At 40.1% G+C, this 14,425-nt stretch overlaps 1 protein-coding gene across 1 annotated transcript in view; it reads left to right on the plus strand.

Moving 5' to 3' along the window:
- Wdr33 (WD repeat domain 33) overlaps nt 1-14,425 on the plus strand; it is a 239,767-nt gene that overhangs the window by 135,247 nt on the left and 90,095 nt on the right. The gene's annotated exons all lie outside the window — the stretch shown is intronic.

Here is a 14,425-nt window from a genome sequence, read left to right on the forward strand (position 1 = left end):
CGGCGCATCCACCGCCAAGCGGTGGCAGCCCCGCACGCCACGTCAACCGCCATTCTTCAGCATGTGCAAGACACCCTGGCTGTTCCAATATCGACCAGAACAATTTCCCGTCGATTGGTTGAAGGAGGCCTGCACTCCCGGCGTCCGCTCAGAAGACTACCATTGACTCCACAGCATAGACGTGCACGCCTGGCATGGTGCCGGGCTAGAGCGACTTGGATGAGGGAATGGCGGAACGTCGTGTTCTCCGATGAGTCACGCTTCTGTTCTGTCAGTGATAGTCACCGCAGACGAGTGTGGCGTCGGCGTGGAGAAAGGTCAAATCCGGCAGTAACTGTGGAGCGCCCTACCGCTAGACAACGCAGCATCATGGTTTGGGGCGCTATTGCGTATGATTCCACGTCACCTCTAGTGCGTATTCAAGGCACATTAAATGCCCACCGCTACGTGCAGCATGTGCTGCGGCCGGTGGCACTCCCGTACCTTCAGGGGCTGCCCAATGCTCTGTTTCAGCAGGATAATGCCCGCCCACACACTGCTCGCATCTCCCAACAGGCTCTACGAGGTGCACAGATGCTTCCGTGGCCAGCGTACTCTCCGGATCTCTCACCAATCGAACACGTGTGGGATCTCATTGGACGCCGTTTGCAAACTCTGCCCCAGCCTCGTACGGACGACCAACTGTGGCAAATGGTTGACAGAGAATGGAGAACCATCCCTCAGGACACCATCCGCACTCTTATTGACTCTGTACCTTGACGTGTTTCTGCGTGCATCGCCGCTCGCAGTGGTCCTACATCCTACTGAGTCGATGCCGTGCGCATTGTGTAACCTGCATATCGGTTTGAAATAAACATCAATTATTCTTCCGTGCCGACTCTGTTTTTTCCCCAACTTTCATCCCTTTCGAACCACTCCTCCTTGGTGTTGCATTTGCTCTGTCAGTCAGTGTATTTAGATGACTTAGAATATTCAAAAATTAACAACATTCATCCAAATATTCTCATAAGGGCCAGATGCGTTGGTGACACATTTGTCATTATGAATTAATTAATCAAGAACGCAGACTCCACTCTCCAAGACCTGAATAGCATTGACCCCTACATCAAATTTATACTTGAGTCAGAATTTAATAGAACAACCAACTTTCTAGATCTAACCATTATCAGAAATCTCTTTAACCTATCTTATAAAATTTATAGAAAACTTACACAAACCATTTAGCATCCTACAAACTGCTAATACTATCCATAAAAATTCCATACATCCCTTATTGCATAAATGTGCAGCATATAATAGTATGGTCTTTCGGGCTTTCGCGATACCCATGACAAAGAAAGACTCTAATAATAAACTTAATACCATAAGGGCAATTGCCAAGTTCAATGGGTACAACAGACCATTCATAGAACAGATAATTGACAAATACAGGCACCGGCCCAAGACCACTTCATAAAAGAAAAATCAAAAGGTCCTATTTTATCTACTTTTACTTATAATAATGATGTTCATAAAATCACCAACCTTTTCAAGAAACACAATATAAGAATTTTATTCAGAACTAACAACAGAACCTCTGAAATTTTACACAACTCTGCATCAATTAATACCCCCAACATTGACTCCAAATCTGGAATATACAGACTCAAATGTAATGAATGCAGCAGCTCATACGTGGGTCAAACAGGACGTAGCTTTACAATTAGATATTCAGAACACGTCAGTGCAATGAGGTACAACAAATTCTCCGCCATAAATCAACATATGCATGACACTAATCATAAATTCACCGACATCAAACAAGAAATGGAAATTCCTCAAACAGCAAATAAAGGACCTGTCATGAATATTATCGAAAGTTGTTGCATTTATTGTGATCATTATTTCAACCCCAGTTACAACCTAAATGAAATATATGAAAAACCCAATATTTTTTTGTTCTTGTAATCAACTGGCTTAAAACATCAAACTATCGAAAAACAACTCGATCTTCCAAATCATTCATAATACAAATTCCCGTCAATTACCCCCACTACCCCACCCTTCCGCCCCGCCATAGTTCCATTCCCCTGCAGGTGCTCTGCCTCCTTCCTTCCCCTTGTTTCCTTGCTTCTTCCCACAACCTACCTCAGCCACTACGCACATTGTCTGGCTTCTTCCGTCTTTGTCTGCCAAATCAACCCCACCCGTATGAGAGTTATAATCTGCAACAACTGTTGGGCAGGTCATTTCTTTCCTTGTGCCATCCTTTTTTTCTCTGGAAACAATGTTAAGTTCTCTACCATGTTAGATGCAAGAGTTACAGTTTCGGTACCTTTCCACTTGAAATATCCTATGCCAGTATTTGACATCCTGCAGTCACTCTCACCACGAGACATTTTCTTGTCGTCTGCCATATTTTGGGGAATACCTTTTCTTTTTAACACTAGCTGGCAAATTATATTCAGGAGTAATTGTGTCCTTCTCCACTTTCTTCCATTTTCTACTTGAAGAAGAATAAAACGTACAACCTGTTTTGCAGTCATTGACCGGGTCAGGGATGTAAAAAATGAAGCCCCCATCTTCCGGCGAGGATAGGAATTGTGCCGGCTGCCAAGGCCTATCACACTCCTCTGGGGCAATGATTGATGACTGACAGATGAAATGATATTAAAGAGTGTTGCTGGAATGAAAGATGACAGGGAAAACCGGAGTACCTGGAGAAATCCTGTCTCGCCTGCGCTTTGTCCAGTACAAATCTTACATGGAGTGACCGGGATTTGAACCATGTAACCCAGCGGTGAGAGGTCAACACGCTTCCGCCCGAGACACGGAGGCTTCCCATTTCCTACTTATTCCCCCAGTATTGTCTTTCCCACTCCCATCAGTATCATTACCCGGAAAATTGGCACTATCCTCTTTGCTGGTACTCACATCATTCACTGTTCCATTTACAATCACTGTTACACCACTTCCATTTTCAACAGGCCTAGATAATGTGGTAGCAGAATTGCCTTCTGACTTGTTGATTGCTGTTACTTGTCTGACTTTAGTAATTTCAGCACTAAACAGGTAATCAAAGACATTGTGCACGCATGTATCGGCAAGCGGCAACGAATCACTTTCATCACCTTCTTGCTAAATATCAATGTCACAGTTATTATCCAGTTCAATATCTTCTTTTAAAATTTCTAACAGTTCATTATCACTTAAAAACATGGCCATATGTACCAACAACGCACTAAAAATTCTAAGTCACTCAACAGTTTATTGCAAAGTGGACAGTAATCATCTGAGGTTATGCTCCTATACACATTGCGCCTTCTCACAGACCGTCGGTACTCTGGAGTACACTAACATAAAAATCACTATTTATGCGCAAAACTGTTAAAATTTTGTTGAAAAGTATTTAGAACACGAAAATAATGTTCGATATTCACAATAAACACGTTTCAAGAAAGTCTGTAATATGAAATATCATTCAGATATCATGAAAGACATTACATTTGCAACAAGGGCCATAACCATGGTAACAACCGCTTCTGTTACCAAAGAGATCAAATACAAGCTACCCAGCATTAAGTTTTCACATTTGCCTTATAGAATAAAAGTACATTGATGCTCTAAAAATGCCGAACATTATTAGTAAAGAGGCAAATTAATCTCTGGTACTTACAAGTACCGTCGGTCAGCTAAGGGTTAAGTAGGAGTGGCCTGGGACAACATACGTTGAACCTCATCAACATAGTTGTTAGAAACCAAATATATCCAAAAAAAACAATAGCATCTTATTCTTATTTTGGATTGCCTCCCCGGCCACTCAAAACCTCATGCCAAACAAACATAAATCCCTGGTTGTTGTGTGCCATGTGCAAACCCAGATTAAAACAAGACAATTGTCGTAAGTAATACATTTGGCAGTGGGTTAGTGTTGGTAAAGGAAACACTTGCTGCAAGTCGACTGAAATTGTACAGGTATCACTTACAGGAACAGCTGATTCTTTGTGATTTAGTTTCATCATTTCTCTGGCTCGCTCTGCTTTCCTACGGTGAATTTCCCGTGAGGTTTGGTGAAGTTCCTTGTTCCTCTGGTCATTTTGTATTTTGTTGTGCAACAAATCTCAAGTATTGCATGTGTCTTTTCTCGGTTTCCGAAATCTTAGGTTTGGAAAGTATTTTCTCACTGTTTCTAAGTAAAACCAGTACTGAAATGCAGTATCATGTAACTACAAAACCAGTCACATGGCGCTTGGCACATACCCCAGATTTTGATACATGGTAGGTGGCACTTTGATCCATGCGAATTATTGTGGCTAAAGTTTGAACTACTTGCAGACTGAATATTACATAGCCTGGTTTTTACTGCACAGGCATAGGCACATAGCCCCTTTTTTTAGCAATAAAATAGAATTTGATTGTTTTGGCACTTAGCCCGTTTTTTATATTCAGTTGACAATGATGACTGGTGTGGGCCTTGAGAGAAGTCTTCTGACAAATTACCTGTGCGGGTTTCGCTCCAATCAGTCTGTCACCAATCATCTGGTTAAACTGCAGAGCGTTATTTAGGAGACCTTTCTTGGGAAGAAATAGCATTATGGAATTAATTCTTTAGCTAGTTGCTTTACGTCGCACCGACACGGATAGGTCTTATGGCGACGATCATTATGGAATTATCTCCACCCTACAGTAGTGGGGATTTCGGGGAAATCTACTGACTTTTGTTGAGAACTTAATGTCCCTCCAGCTCTTTCAAGTCCAAGTAGGGAATACATTTTTCTCAGTATTACGTTCAAGAAAATGGAGTACCACAGAGATCTGTACTGAGTGTCCTACTGTTCACAATCGCCATCAACAGCATAGTTGCCGCTGCAGCGCCTGCAATCATTCTATTGCTGTATGTAGATGATTTTACTGTACATTGGGCCCTACTACATGGATTTCAATTTTCAGCAGCAAAAACCTCAATTGTACACTTCTGTCAATGTCGGCTTATGCATCTTGAACCAGAACTCTGCTTGCAAACAGTGTCCTACCAGTTATAAAAATCCGCAAGTTTCTAGGTCTCCATTATGATAAGAAAATAACGTTACAGCTCCACATTTGTCAGTTGAAGCCTGCATGAAGAGACTTAACATGCTTACGCTTCTCAGCGGCACTTTGTGGGGGCTGACCGCATGGTGCTGCTATGTTTTTACAGGAGTACGTTTCTTTCGGATATTGAATATAGTAGTGAGGCTTATGGTTTAGCATCAGGGTCTGCGCTGAACCTTTTAGGAATATACACCATAGTGGAGTCCGGCTCCATGGCTAAATGGTTAGCGTGCTGGCCTTTGGTCACTTGGGTCCCGGGTTCGATTCCTGGCAGGATCGGGAATTTTAACCAACATTGGTTAATTTTGCTGGCATGGGGACTGGGTGTATGTGTCGTTATCATCATTTCATCCTCATCACGACGCGCAGGTCGAATACTGGCGTCAAATCAAAAGACCTGCACCTGGCGAGATGACGTCCTCGGACACTCCCGGCACTAAAAGCCATACACCATTTCATTACCACAGTGAAGTTAGTCTGGCAGCCACCGTTTTCCTTAATAGGCCAATTCCCAACCTACTCGTCGAATGGTGAGTTCTATCTTTGCAAAGAAGGCGGCAGCAGTTACTCCTCACGTACGCTGCTAAAATCCATGAAATACCGCAACATTCAAGCTATCAATGCCTCTTCAATACCCAGTACCAGCAGAGGTCCAAAACCAGCCAAATTTTACATGCCCGGTTAGGATTTGAATTGATTGTTTGTTATAATTGAAAGTTATTGATTCATATTTCAGAAACATAGTACATTCCCTTCATCAGTGAAATCCAATCAAAGAATAAAAACAGTATAACACTCTGTTTTGTTTAGCCCAAAATTTAAAGTATTATATATTATAATTCACCATATGGATGAATAAGTAAATATTAGTGATATATAGAGCCTGGATTTCCATGCATTATCAAATCTCAAAATATGCATGCATTCATGCACTATCATATGGCAAAACATGCACAATAAACTGGAAAGAATGCACTATCAAAACTCAGTTCCTTTTGAAGCATTTTACAAAAACACCCTAATTTCTCCAAATTGCCTTGATTTAAGCTCATCCGTTTATCTTTCAGCACATTCTTAAGCACAGAAAATGATCTTTTTACGTCACAAGAAATGATAGATGCATACTTCAATGAAGAGATTGGACAAAGTGAGGTCAAATTGTCCGTCTTTTTCATTTTCACCACAGTACGTCTTTTATAAGCTTGACAAATTCAAAATCAGGATTTGAACGAATTAATTTGTTCAACTTATCTCTAGCTGCAGCAGCTACTTCTCCATGCGATGATTGCAGACCACATTTGAATGTCCTCAGTAACTGGTAACGATTGCCTGCTGCGATAACAAAGACATGTAGTGAGTGAGAGTTCTGGGTAGGAAATTCCAGGATAACAACGGAAGAGGGTTCAATGCAAAACGAGAGTTTGTAAGTTGGTATCTCATTAACGCGGCGCCACAGAAATGCAATACAACTTTTCTTTTGTTCATCTAACATAGACGAAAAATGAGCCGTCAATGATTAATGTACAATTTACAGTTCAATTTATAGTAATGCACAACTGTAAAACTGGGACACCCTATTCCTAAGAATTAAGAGATCGACGTGGGGCCTTCCGACTTACGTCATTATTTACTTGAGCAACAGATAAGAAAGTGTTTGGTTAATTGGATTATATGACCTGTACTGTATGTAGGCTACTAACTTTGGTTGTCACATAGGATGCCAGGAATACATTCTCTCCGTCTCTCAGTAATAGACATACTGTAGCCTATAACGTGAAAAAATAGTCCCAAATTCTGAAAACTAACATTCAGAAAAGGCACTATCATGCAAGTTAACAATATATATGTGTCAAAGTCAGAGTAAAAGTCATATTATGCAATATTAAACGTCCAAATATTCGCTATTAAATCTTCCAAATATGCATTATGCATGAATTTTCTCCTAAAAAGGCCAAAACATGCAAACGTACACGGAAATACAACGGTTACTTGGAATTGTTAAGCCATAAAACGAATGTTTGCAAAGTTTGAGAAGTGTAGCTAGGTTATTTAAAAAACATGCATTTGCATGGAAATCCAGGCTCTAGTGATATATTATGAAAATTATCATTACACAAAATTTTAATAAATTTTATGTTGAATGAAAATACCTAAGTAAAATTTATCTTTAAGTTTTACAGTTTTCTTCTCTTTTCTTTTCTTTCCTTCCTTAAATTATTACATGCTAGTTTATACAACAGGTTCTCATCTGTACTTCTTTAATTCACATTTGATTCAAAGTGATTTTTTTGAGCAAGATAAATTTCTAAACTTTCTAAAACATTTATGAATTTTCCCTTTTTTTGGCCGAATGTATTAATTCCATTCCATTAGAAATGTTTGTAAATTTATGATTCTTTTCAACCATTGTGGAATATCTTTTATGTTTGACTGCATTAACATGTTCTTTGTACCTTATAGCCAAACTTCTTCCAGACTGTCCTGTGTATCGCTGCCTAGATGTGTGGCATGTTAATTTGTAAATTCCTGACTTATTAAATTCAGTATACATTAATTCTCAGTTTTATCTGAATTGAGAATTATCTATTAATATTATCAGTTTTGTATGCGATATTGATGTTCCTTTTTCTGAAAATTTTACCCAGTTGATAAGAATGCTTATTTCAAAAAGTTAGAACTGCAATTTCCTTTCCTCCTTTCGATCTTTAACTAAAGTTGTTTTTGGTTCATTTTTTACTTTATTAATCATTCTATTAATAAATTTTCTGGAATATCCATTGTTACGAGCAATTTGGTGAATTATATTTATTTCTCTGTTATAATTCTTCTTGGACATAGGTATGTTCATTGCTCTATGAATTAAACTGTAAAATGTTGCGTTTTTATGTTGACTTGGATGATTGGAGTTGTTTCTGATAATAGTATCTGTTTGAGTAGTCTTTATGAAAATTTGAAAATCGAAATGACCTAAATTTCTAGTAATTGTTAAATCCCAATAACTCGGAAGTTTCATCATTCTCAGATTCCATCTTAAAATGCACTTGTTTATCCAAAGTATTTAAATATTCTAATAATCCATCAGGTTTTGCCTTTTATTCATTGATAATAATTAGATATGAGAATTATAGGCACTAAAAACAGTTAAAATAGGCAGGCATATAGACTGTTAAATTAGCCAAAATGGGCATGTAAATAGGCACTAAAGTGTAAAATAGGCAACAAAATAGGCAGGAAAAAATTACTTATAATTACACTCCATTAATATAAAAGGAATTTTCAACAAGCAACTTTTCAGTGTTTCCCGGTAACAATCATGTTCTCCTGTCGGGCAGAATGTTTTGTGCTGAGAGAAAAATCTCTCAACATCACAGGAAGTGACTGGACAAAACTCCAATCTGATTTTAGTTCAACTGCTTCATCTACCTCACCTCATAGCACCCTGGCTACGTTTACCGTCGCTTTCCATCTTGGATTCTGCTGCAGGACTCTAACAGAACTTTTTGCTGACAGCGGCTACCTTCCCAGAGGATCAGTCAAAAGTTCTCCTGACTTCTTCCACTACCCTAAATTTTAAAAGGGGAAAAGCCACTCTTCTCCAACTCGGTGATTGCTCCTGGCAGCTTCTTGAAGTTTGAAGATGCTCCACCATTGCATTGCACAGGACTATAGAAAATTGTTGTTTGTCACTGTTCGCAGTGGACTGGTAGAAAAGCTGTAATGATATCGCTTTCTGTACTCCTGTCATCACAGTATTTCCATGTTGATCTATATGGTATCTTTTCACATTTGATTTGAAAAATAATAAAATTGACTTAAATTACTATGTTCCTGTATCTTAAATTTCTACAGCTGGGCTAATTGGCAATAATGCTTAGTATATAACATGCATTTGTTTCATATATATTAAAAAAAGAAACTATTAGAGGTGATGTTTCTATAAGTACAACACTTTAAAGTAGCAACTAGAGAATTCATAATTTACATGAAAATATGTCCTCAAAAAGTTTCAGTTATAATCTGGCAGTTTCCTGTCGATTTCACCGGGTGAAAAAATAATAAAAATGACATGAAATGATACCTGAGTAGTGTAAAGGAGAGATCTTCCCTATATGCTTGCCAGGGACTCACCAAGCTGCCCCTAGCAGTATTTTTACTTATATAGAAGAATGAAAATGGTGGCACTATAAATCTCAGATTTTGAACATTTTATATGTTGCTATTTGCTGGCTTTGGTCAGCTGGGTCAGCTGTTTCTGTTGCCTGCAATAGATCCTGTATAATGTGTGCCCACAAGGCTGCCACCCTCGTTGAAAATTAGAAAACCGCGTGATTGAAATTGTCGTGGCATTCACCAATAACCTTTCTTTTTGTCACAATTTAGCAAGACTCTAGATGGGATGCTATAGCTTACGCACCCCAGACTCACTTTGCTTGCACCCCCTAGTACAACGGTTACTAACCGGACCTCACCAATCCAGACCAACAGTCTTTTCACTGGCCTGGTCTTGTAAAGATAGTCTTTGAAGCCTTGTGAAACATGCTGTGATATTGTCCAAGCTGTGCCATCTTGTATGTCTAGCCTCTGTGACATCGTCCTAGCTGCATCATATTCGATCTTAACCTGTCTTTCGCGAAGGCTTAGTGGAAGCGTCATAGAGTTCACTAGAGCCTACTTATAGCGCTGGTGAAAGTGTCACAATTTTAAAAAATTACATTTCAGTTGTAGTCCACTTCTGTGGTGTAGTAGTTAGCATGATTAGCCGCCACCCACGGAGGCCCGGGTTCGATTCCCGGCTCTGCCACGAAATTTCAAAAGTGGCACGAGGGCTGAAACGGGGTCCACTCAACCTTGGGAGGTCAACTGAGTAGAGGTGGGTTCAGTACCCACCTCAGCCATCCTTGAAGTGGTTTTCTGTGGTTTCCCACTTCTCCTCCAGGAAAATGCCGGGATGGTACCTAACTTAAGGACGCGGCCACTTCCTTTACCTCTTCTTAGCCTGTCCCTTCCAATCCTCCCATGCCTTCACAAGGCCCCTGATCAGCATAGAAGGTGAGGGTGTCTGGGCGAGGTACTAGTCCTCCTCCCCAGTTGTATCCCCAACCCAAAATATCACGCTCCGGGAAACTGCCCTTTAGACAGTAGAGGTGGGATCCTTCACTAAGTTCGAGGGAAATACTTACCCTGGAGGGTAAACTGATTAAGAAAGAAAGAAAGAAAGAAAGTATTTCAGTTGTAAATCTCTATTCTCACTAGAAATGAATCAGAGTTCAAGGTACCAATTTTTAATTTTCATCCACTCTGAGACAAGAGACCACCGGTGTTCTAACTTCTCATTCGGTAATTAAACGATTATTTAATTTTAGCAGTATAAATCATTGAAAGTTCAAGACTACTACAGCATGGCAACAAAACAACTTTCCACAATATGTAAATTAATAGGCATATAAATGCTACAATGAAATGCGATCGTAGTTCAGTCACAAAGAATGATAATGGGAACAAACGAACTTACTTCCTTACAGCAAGCTTGGCAGAAGGCTACCCTTCCATCCATAGTGAAATTGGGATCTCCTGTGATCCACAACTTCATTCAGTAGGACGACGATTTTTCTTTGCAATTACAACTTTTTTTACGTCATGCCAACACAGATAACAGACCATTTATATTGGTATTATAAATTTACCCATTCGGAACAAATATTTCAGGTTCCCTATGGGAATCAACGTCTATATCATCTGTTGGTCAAGCAGGTATCAATTTTTGGTAATAAGATAAAGTCTCTCATAGTGCATTGGCACTGCCGTGGCTCGAAGTACCCTATGCAGTGGCCTCTACAGTATGCACTAGCCATGCGTCTTGGTGGGTGTGCTAGGTACCAACTGATGAGCCCAACTTAGCATACGGGGGCAAAGCACTGCCAGGCAGGAATGAGTTAGCTGGAAAATTTATAATGTCCAATAACGGACCATTTATATTAGTATTACAGATAGGTCTTACGGTGACGATGGGATGGAAAAGGCCTAGGAATGGGAAGGAAGCAACCATGTCCTTAATTAAGGTACAGCCCCTGGTGTGCAAATGGGAAACCACGGAAAACCATCTTAGGGCTGCTGACAGTGGGGCTCGAACCCACCATCCCCCAGATACAAGCTCATAGCTGCGCCCTCCTAGGCGCACAGCCAACTCACCCGGTGATTTTCCTTTGGGCATTGCCACAGACACACTTCTTCTTCACAATAAATCACAACACGCTCTGAAGATAAAGCGTACGCGTACAACAGTTCACATCGAGTAGGAGGTATAAGGGATATGGGTTGTGCAACATAGTTCGACGTTGATTAGTTCTCGCATACGTCTTAGAAGGTTGGAGGGGTTGAAGGCTTCAAGGTCAAATTGTTCCTTGTATCCCCTGATGGAAATTTCCCAAGAACTATCTCTGGTGACTTCTGAGAATTCCATTTTTTGTTCTTGGGGTAAACAGATCTTGAGAAATGAGAAGATAATACTGTCGAGCACATCATTTACAATGTTGTTGTTTGAGTCATCAGTCCATAGACTGGTTTGATGCAGCTCTCCATGCCACCCTATCCTGTGCTAACCTTTTCATTTCTACGTAACTATTGCATCCTACATCTGCTCTAATCTGCTTGTCATATTCATATCTTGGTCTACCCCTACCGTTCTTACCCCCTACACTTCCTTCAAAAACCAACTGAACAAGTCCTGGGTGTCTTAAGATGTGTCCTATCATTCTATCTCTTCTTCTCGTCAAATTTAGCTAAATCGATCTCCTCTCACCAATTCGATTCAGTATCTCTTCATTCGTGATTCGATCTATCCATCTCACCTTCAGCATTCTTCTGTAACACCACATTTCAAAAGCTTCTATTCTCTTTCTTTCTGAGCCAGTTATCGTCCATGTTTCACTTCCATACAATGCCACGCTCCACACGAAAGTCTTCAAAAACATCTTTCTAATTCCGATATCAATGTTTGAAGTGAGCAAATTTCTTTTCTTAAGAAAGCTCTTCCTTGCTTGTGCTAGTCTGCATTTTATGTCCTCCTTACTTCTGCCATCGTTAGTTATTTTACTACCCAAGTAACAATATTCATCTACTTCCTTTAAGACTTCATTTCCTAATCTAATATTTCCTGCATCACCTGCCTTCGTTCGACTGCACTCCATTACTTTTGTTTTGGACTTAATTATTTTCATCTTGTACTCCTTACCCAAGACTTCATCCATACCATTCAGCAACTTCTCGAGATCTTCTGCAGTCTCAGATAAAATAACAATATCATCGGCAAATCTCAAGGTTTTGATTTCCTCTCCTTGGACTGTGATTCCCTTTCCAAATTTCTCTGATTTCCTTTACTGCCTGTTCTATGTAAACATTGAAAAGGAGAGGGGACAAAATGCAGCCTTGCCTCACTCCTTTCTGGATTGCTGCTTCTTTTTCAAAGCCCTCGATTCTTATCACTGCAGACTGATTTTTATACAGATTGTAGATAATTCTTCGTTCCCGGAATCTGATCCCTATCATCTTCAAAATCATAAATAGCTTGGTCCAATCAACATTATCGAATGCCTTTTCTAGATCTACGAATGCCATGTACGTGGGCTTGTCCTTCTTGATTCGATCCTCTAAGATCAGACGTAAAGTCAGGATAGCTTCACGTGTTCCTACATTTCTTCTGAAGCCAAATTGATCTTCTCCCAACTCAGCTTCAACTTGTTTTTCCATTCTTCTGTAAATAATACGTGTTAAAATTTTGCAGGCATGAGATACTAAACTAATGGTGCGGTAGTTTTCACACCTGTCAGCACCGGCTTTCTTGGGAATAGGTATAACCACATTCTGCTGAAAATCGGATGGGACTTCTCCTGTCTCATACATCTTGCAGACTAAATGAAATAACCTTGCCATGCTGGTTTCTCCTAAGGCAGTCAGTAATTCAGAGGGAATGTTATCAATTCCAGGTGCCTTGTTCCTATTGAGGTCACTCACAGCTCTGTCAAACTCTGACCTCAAAATTGGGTCTCCCTTTTCATCAACATCAACAGCCTCTTCATGTTCCAGAACCAAATTATCTACATCTTTACCTTGATACAACTGTTGGATATGCTCCTGCCATCTTTCTGCTTTGTCTTCTTTCCCTAGAAGTGGTTTTCCATCTGAGCTCTTAATATTCATACACCTAGATTTCCTTTCTCCAAAGGTTTCCTTGATTTTCCTGTATGCAGCATCTACCTTTCCCATGACCATACAGCCTTCGACATCCTTGCATTTCTCCTTCAGCCATTCTTCCTTAGCTGCCTTGCACTTTCTATCCACTTGATTCTTTAATCGCCTGTATTCTTTTCTGCCCTCTTCATTTCTAGCATTCTTGTATTTTCGTCGTTCATCAATCAGGTCTAGTATCTCCTGAGTTATCCACTGATTCTTAGTTGATCTTTTCTTCCTTCCTAACATTTCTTCAGCAGCCCTACTGACTTCATTTTTCATGACTCTCCACTCTTCCTCTATAGTGTTTCCTTCAGCCTTTTCATTTAGTCCTTGTGCAACATGTTCCTTGAAACAATCCCTCACATTCTTTTCTTTCAACTTGTCTAGATCCCATCTTTTTGCATTCTTTCCTTTCTTCAATTTCTTCAACTTCAGATGGCATTTCATGACCAACAAGTTGTGGTCAGAGTCCACGTCTGCTCCTGGGAAAGTTTTGCAATCCAACACCTGGTTTCTGAATCTCTGCCTAATCATAATGAAGTCTATTTGATACCTTCCAGTGTCTCCAGGTCTCGTCCACGTATACAGCCGTCGTTTGTGCTGTTTGAACAAAGTATTGGCAAGGACTAAATTATGATCAGTGCAGAATTCAACCAGACGACTTCCTCTTTCGTTCCTTCGTCCCAATCCAAATTCTCCTACTGTACTACCTTCTCTTCCTTGGCCTACCACTGCATTCCAGTCTCCCATCACAATTAGATTCTCGTCACCTTTTACATATTGTATTAAATCTTCTATCTCCTCATATATTCTATCGATTTCTTCATCATCCGCTGAACTAGTAGGCATATAGACCTGCACTATTGTGGTGGGCATTGGTTTGGTGTCTATCTTGACGACAATAATTCTTTCACTATGCTGGTCGTAGTGGCTTACCCGCTGCCCTATTTTCTTATTCATTATTAAACCAACTCCTGCAGTTCCTCTGTTTGATTTTGTGTTGATAATTCGGTAGTCGCCTGACCAAAAATCTTGTTCTTCCTGCCAACGTACTTCACTTATGCCAACTACATCTAACTTTAGCCTGTCCATCTCCCTTTTCAGATTCTCTAACCTACCACAACGA

Source organism: Anabrus simplex, chromosome 6 (assembly GCF_040414725.1).
Source record: "Anabrus simplex isolate iqAnaSimp1 chromosome 6, ASM4041472v1, whole genome shotgun sequence".
NCBI lineage: Eukaryota > Metazoa > Arthropoda > Insecta > Orthoptera > Tettigoniidae > Anabrus > Anabrus simplex.